Below are 7139 nucleotides of genomic sequence, written 5' to 3' on the forward strand. Positions count from 1 at the left end.
TGGACTGGGGGAGCCAGGGAGGAGAGAGAAAAGGAAAGTGAAGGTGGCTGGGTCTCCACCAAAACTGGGGTGGCTGGTATTCCAAGGACTTTTGTTCCTCACCACATTTTCACCTTTATTCTCCCAGCAGCTTCGAGTCCAGAAGCAGCGTCCAGAAGGGGCCCACGACCTGCTCAGAGTCACAGCCCAAAGCTGACTAGAATTAGGCTGCCCCCCCCTTTCCCAACAGAAGCTGAACCTGACCCCCACCCCCATCACCCCGGGCTCTGGCCTCTGCCTAACGCGGAGAGATCTGCTTTTTTGTTTAAAGCAACCTGCAACTCTTAATGTTTAGTCTTTATTTGAAGACCCAAAAACCTAAAATCTACTGTATAAAACGGAAAGCCCCAAAGGAAGAGAATAAAGGAGTTAAGCACGAAGCTGAAAGGGGTGAGGTGGAGGGTCCTTCCGGGGGTGAGGCTTGCCAGGGATGGCCCGAGCACCCAGGACCTCGCGGGTCTGGGTGCGGCTAGTAGGGGCAGCCCCTCCGAGTTTAGGCTCCACGGGCTGCAGAGGGCGCGGATGGCTGAGACCTGGTGGTAGGACCCCGCAGGGCGACCAGAGGAGGGGCGCGGGCCTTGGGTTGGGGGCGCGTCTGGCCCCGCCGCATTCCTGAGGATCGGGTTACCCGCAAAGACTGCGGCCCCTCCCTCCCCTCCTGCCCTACTTCCGCCCTAGCCCGGAGCCTGACGGGCAGCCACCTCCGCGGTCCTGTGCAGGTGTTTCTCTGGCCTTAGGGAGGGGCCAGGCTCTGACCTTTGCGCTGGCACTGACTTTTTCTGTCTCACAAGACCATTTTGCAATTCACGTGCCGTCAGCCCCCTTCAGCAAGGATGGACCAGAGTGATACCTGGCAGAGCCGGCTTTATGATTGGTGGCCCTAATGACCACTCTCCGAGGCTGTGGTGTGTCCCCAGCCTCCTGCAGGCTCGGGAGAGCCCTTAAGTCATGTTTGTTGATTGATGGACCTACTATGCAGGGTGAGTTCAAAAGGGTTCCTGCAAAGAGAGAACACCTTCTCACACCAGCCATCCCTACCTCCCAAGACAGGCTCACCCAGTGTACATTTAATGTGTACTTGCTGTATACCCAGGCCCAGATGAGGCCCTTTCACAGGGGGGACCGGAGGGTTTGGGGATCAGAGAGTGGTGAACTCATTTTCATTAGACCAACTTCAGAAGTTCACTTTTTTGTTTTCCTTTGGGCCAACCTCAAGAACCATTATTCATGTCCATTCCACCGTCCTAATTGAGCACCTACTGTGTGCATGGCCCTGTGTGTTGGGCATGGGTTTTTAGTCCTCCCTCATCACCTCCTGAGCTGATATTCTTATGGGAGACAGGAAACAACATAAGCACATAAGCACTGTCACTCTTTTTCCTTTAGTTCAACCCCCTTTTCTGTTTTTACTTAAGTATATTTCAAAAGGGAACCTTTGTGTCACCACCAAGAATGGAAAACCAGTTTCTCTTGCCATAAATAGAAGGAAACCCAAAAAACGATTACCTGAGAGCAAAACACAGGCGCCCCCCTCCCCCAACACTCTGGGCCAAGCCTGGATCACGAATTTCCAAATTTCCAGAGAGCAGTAAAGGCAGGGAAGCCCCAAGCCAAGCCAAAGAAAACTTCAGGAGGCACAACAGGGACCCACTCACTGTTTCTGTCCCAGAGGGCCCCAGCACACAGTCGATGCTCAGTCAATATGCCCAGCCTCAGATAAGCCACCTACTATATTTGAGGTTTGCCTGAATCAGCCAGCACCCTCACAACGCCCTGTGGGGTACTGACCCATTTCGGGGACTGCTGAAGGTAGTGGCACGCAGCTACCCCACAGGGCTGCTGAGGGGAGGCTTCAGGTTGGTTAAGTGGAAGCTCCCACTTCCTCCTCAGAACCTTGGGGCTGTCCCCACCCATGGTCGTGTGGGCCCCTGACATCCTTCTCCAAAGAGCAGTGGGTCCCTGGGTGTCCTCCCTAGGCTGCTTGGGGATGGGGGAAGAGTTGTGTGAATCTATGAATATATGAATAATTAAATGAATGAGGGGATGGAGTAATGGCTGTGTTAGTGAAGTAATGAATGGATGAGGCAATTAATGAGCTGCTGCATCCTTGCTGCCAAGATCGCAAGCCCACTCCACATTTTTCCTTAAAATCCCACAGCAGCCCCTCAAGGAGGACACCTGTCCCCACTTTTCGGATGGGACCACCTAGGCTCTGAGCAAAATTTAGCCCTTCTTGGGAAGGCAGACTGGAATCCAGGTGCATCTCTGCAGGAAGATGGGAGGCCGGGAATCCGGGGTCTGGACTGCACAGAGGAGAGCTGCAGCTGGACCTCGGCAGGCCCTTAGGCCTCAGTAAGGGAGTAGATTGAATGGGGCGGGCGCAGCAGGCAGCGCAGTAGAAGGAGCAGGAAGAGACAGGGTCGGGTAGGGAGCCAGCAGAGTCCAAGTCCATCTCGAAGGGGCTCCAGGGAAGGAGGTTGGCCCCGCCCCCACCCCAGCCCAGGAGGCAAATAAACCCTAGCTCAGCCCCTCTCCGGCTGGGGGGCAGACAGACCCTCCTCCGGGCCTGAGGCCGCTCTCCTGAACTCCCTCGCGCCCCACCCCCATGCTTATCCCACTTCCCCCCAGACCCCGCGGCTGCCTCCGGGGAGGAAGTGGTGAGGCTGCGGGGGAGGGCCCTTCATTCTCACTTCCCCTGGGGCAGGGCGGGGCCTGAGGGTCCCTTCCCCCGCCGTGAGAAAGGGGGGGCCTCTCCAGAGGGGTGGGAGGTGGGAGTCAGGGAGCCACAGGAACTGGGTGATCAGCCAGGGCCTCGTGACCTCCCTAAGTTCTCTGGGGTTCCCTGGTTCTCATTTTGAAAATGGGGGGTGGGGGGCGGAGAAACTAGAAACAGAATTGCTCGGTAAGAGGACCCCGCCCCGAGTCCTAGGAGCTTCTGCGATGCGGGAAGACCCAGCTGGACATGGACACGCCCAGCCCTGGAGGGTTCTTGACGGGGTGGAGGGAGGGACTTTGCAGTAAACAGGACTGGGATGGGGCGGGAGACGCATTCCAGGCGGGAAGCCTGGCGCGGCCAAGGCCAGGGGGCTGCACAGCACCTCCCGCGTGGCCTGGCCTTGCCCGGGAATGCCCTCCCTCTGTCCCCCCCAACCTGGCCCTCCTCTGGCGGGGGGGGGGGGGGGCGCGGCTGGCGGCAGTGAAAGAGTTAACTGCAGGGCGGCGGGACTGGGTGGTGAAGGGGGGCGGGTGGCGTTAGTGCCGACGTCAGGGCCAGGCGGGGCTGCGTAAACACAGACGCTCGGGCTGCGCGGGAGGCGGTGGTGGGTAGGGGCAGTCCTCCAGGTCCCCGACGCCGCGCATACTTTGGGGGAAACTGAGGCATGGGGAGAGGTGTGGCATACCTGGGACTGAAGCCGAACCGCCGGGCGCCAGCTCTTCCACGGTCCCCGCCGCCGCCCCCTGCCTTGCCCATGCCCCCAAGGTTGCCCGGCTGGAACCAACTGGTTTCATAGTCTTGTTTTCCAGCGCGCAGACAAGGCCGCCTAAATAAGCGCTGAGCGGCCCAATCTGTGTCCCGGTTAGTTGCCGCATCTGCGTGGGCCTCAGTTTCCTCAACTGCACCATAGGAAGAGAGCTGACATTCACTATGGGCGCACGGCTCAGCCTTTGGGAGTTCGCGGTGCGATGGGAGGGGATTCCCATCCCGAGGGACGGGGTGTTGGGGAGGTCAGAGCTGGGAGCCCAGACGTCTGAATGGGGGAACCTTGCGATGCGGGATTCGAATTCCTGTCTAGCCTCTCGGCTCCCCTCCTCCCCCCTCCTTTACTCCCTTAGCCCTCAGGTCCCTCCCCTCCACTTCTCCCCCATCTCCTCCCCCCCCCCCCCCCCCGCCGAGCTCTGCAGCCTAACTGGGGCCGCTAATTAAATACAGGGCCGGGGGGGCGGGCGGGGGCGGGGACGACAAGACCCGCACGCGGTTAACCCCTTCCCCACCGGTCCCTGGAAGCCTGCCCGGGTCTGGAAAGAGGATGAGCGTCAGATGCTGAACCCCCCTCCGCCCAGGACTGGAGGTTTTAGGACAAGCCCATTTGACGAATGGCTAGACCGAGGCCAAGGGGCCGATTTCAAGGTTCTGGGCTAGGCTGGATTAATGGGGAGTTGGGGGGAGCGGGAGCATAGAAATAGTGGGAAAGAAAGGGGAGATAGTGACTGAAATAAACAAAGAGCCAAAGGCAGAGATAAAGGGAGGGGGAGAGCCGGAGAGGGAGGGAAGAAAAGTTTAGTGGAGCCAGAGGGAGAAGGCCAGAGACCCAGAGAGAAAGGAGGGAGAAGAGACAGCTGGGAAAGACTGGAGACAGGAAGAGACACGTTTGTCAATCATGTTTTTCACTGGGATCCATTGTTCTTGGCTGAAGACGAATGAACCAGTCTTCGGTGTTGTTAGCATAAAGAGGTGACCCTGTAAATCTCTACAGTGAAGATGTAGTGACTATCTCCCAGGGCAGCACAATTGGGGCTGGTGTTGACACGGTGGCCCCATGGATGATCAATATCTATGGTGATGGTGGTGAGGGGGGGTACTCACAGGCCACCCCAACCTGTCCTGGAGGCCTCAGGGCAGGTACCCTGGTCTGGCTTGACCATTGCTCACTGACTTCTTTCTGTTCCCACTCTGGGCTTGAACTGAGAGCCAACCTGCCCAGGGAGCTGTAGGTCACACCAAGGCCCCACTCTGTCCTTGCAGTTCTGGGTCAGGTGGAGAAGACCCAGACACTGGCCTTTCACTGCCTGGTTCCCCCTTCACTCTGCACACGCTGCCATTCCACAAGCTGGGTAAACTAAGGCCCACATTCTTAGGGCGGGGACAGCTGGAAAAATAGATAATGTATAACGTCAGGCAGTGACAAGAGTTATGAAGAAATTGCAGGGAGGGGGTGCAGAGGGTCCACGAAGACTTAAGACAAAGCGGGTGCTGTTGGGGTGCCCTAAGGTAGGTTATTCCTGAAAGCCAGAGTAGCACATGCAAAAGCCCTGAGGTAGGAATGCACAATATGTTGGAGGAGAATCCACGAGGCCTGGGGTGGGTTAAGAAGAGGGGAGATGGGGGAAGGTAAGGGTGGGGGGATCACGGGACACCCAGGTCATAAGCAGCTGGGATGATGGGTAGTTGGAATCCTTACTAGCCAAGGTAGAACCCATGACTACCCTCCCCACCTCAGTTTCCCCATCACAGGGACCCATCTTCCCTCTGAGTGCCACTCTGGCTTTCCCATACTCTGTGGCTTACTGCTTTAGACAGTCTCCCTGTCACCCCCTAGCTATGCCCACTCCTGCTGTCCACTGCCCATGTTTCCTCACCTGCAGTACCCACTGCTTAAGACAGTCCCCGTCCCCTCCCAGGCAGAGCCTGGAGATTCTGCAGGGAGCTGGTGGCTCAGGAGGCAAAGGGGCTGAATGGGGGAATGTGGGCATCTTGGTCCTTGAGTGCTGTCAGCAGCCTGGGTAAAAAATAGCTGCACCCCCGCCCCCGGCAATGACGTGAAGGTGGCTGCAATGATGGGGGATGTGCCTGAAGGAGCATCTGGCAGGATCCATGTTGCCATGGCAATGCTGACTCAGGCAGAGGCAGGTAGCAGCATCTGGTACCCACTGTCCTGCCCCTGTGCGCACAGCACCCTACCAGGCCCCTACTCTGCAGGCTCCATTCTGGAAGTGGCTTCTGAGACTGGAGAGGGATAGTAAGACCCTGGGGTGGCTGGATAAGTTCCTGCATCAACTCATCCAGCACCTGCTGAAAGGTATGAGATCTGAGGCCCCGTCTCTCCCTCCTGTTTCCAGTCTCTTGCCCTCTCTTCTTGCATCTTTTTCTCTCTCCATCTCAGAGCACAACCCAGACCCTTCCCCGCACATCCCAGAACCCGAAGCTGCTGTCCACCCCCCACCCCATCCCCGTCACTTGTTCTCCAGCCACACCAGCCCATTCCCACTTCAGGGCCTTTGCACATGCTGGGCTGCTTAGAAAACTGAGGGTCTTCACCTGGCATTTACCTTGTTTAATTCTTGGTTTCCTTTTCTGTTTCTACTCCCATCTCCAGAGTATAAAGACCTATGAGGTGGTCTGTGGTTCCTTTGGAGGCCTGTCTGCCTATTTCTGCCTTCATTTTTCCCACTGGGAAATGGGCAAATGGGCATGACGGTCACAGTATGACCTCATGGGGGAGGTGCAGATTAATCGCTTACAGCTGTGCCTAGCAGAGAGTAAACATTCAACAAGTACTTAGAAATAGTCCAAGTTCCATGAGCTGCTGAAGGATGAACACAATGTGGTCCATCCACACAGTGGAATATTATTCAGCCACATAAAAAAGTGACAGGCTACAATGTGTATGAACCTTGAAAGTGATGCTGAGAGAAACCAGACACAAAAGGCCACATGTATGATTCCATTTATATGAAATGTCCAAAACAAGCAAATCTATAGAAACAGGAAGTCGATTCATGGTTTAGGGGCTGGCAGAGGTGGGAATGGGTATGGAGTTTCTTTTTGGGTTTCTTTATGGAGTTTCTTTCTGGAACTAGAGGTGGTTGCACAATATTGTGAAGGGTACTAAATGCCACCAAATTGTTCATTTTAAAATGGCAAATTTTATGTTAGTGAATTTTACCTCCATAAAAATAATAAAAAGGACATTAGATAAAAGCACCTGGTCAGTGTGGTTCAGTTGGTTGGGAATCCTCCAGTGCACCAGAAGGTTGCTGGTTTGATTCCTAGTCAGGGCACATGCCTGGGTGGCAGGCTTGATCCCTGGCAGGGGACTTGCAGGAGGCAGCCGATTGTCTCTCTCTCCCTTTACCATCTTCTCTGTTAGGACAGAGTGTGACCAGGAGGCTGAATGGCTGGGATGAGGTCAAGGACGTTTGGGTGCCTTGGAGGGGACAGTCTCCCCCTCAGGGGTGAGGGAGAAAGAAGGAACTACAATCTATGTGGGGTCCTACAGCAAGTGGGGGGAGGCTATGGGGTTCATTCCAGATGAGGGCTCTGTTGGGGAACCTGCTTCCTGCAGACTCATGAACACAAACAGCAAGAATCATTTTCTCCT

Source organism: Miniopterus schreibersii (assembly GCF_964146895.1).
Source record: "Miniopterus schreibersii genome assembly, chromosome: 4".
Lineage (NCBI taxonomy): Eukaryota > Metazoa > Chordata > Mammalia > Chiroptera > Miniopteridae > Miniopterus > Miniopterus schreibersii.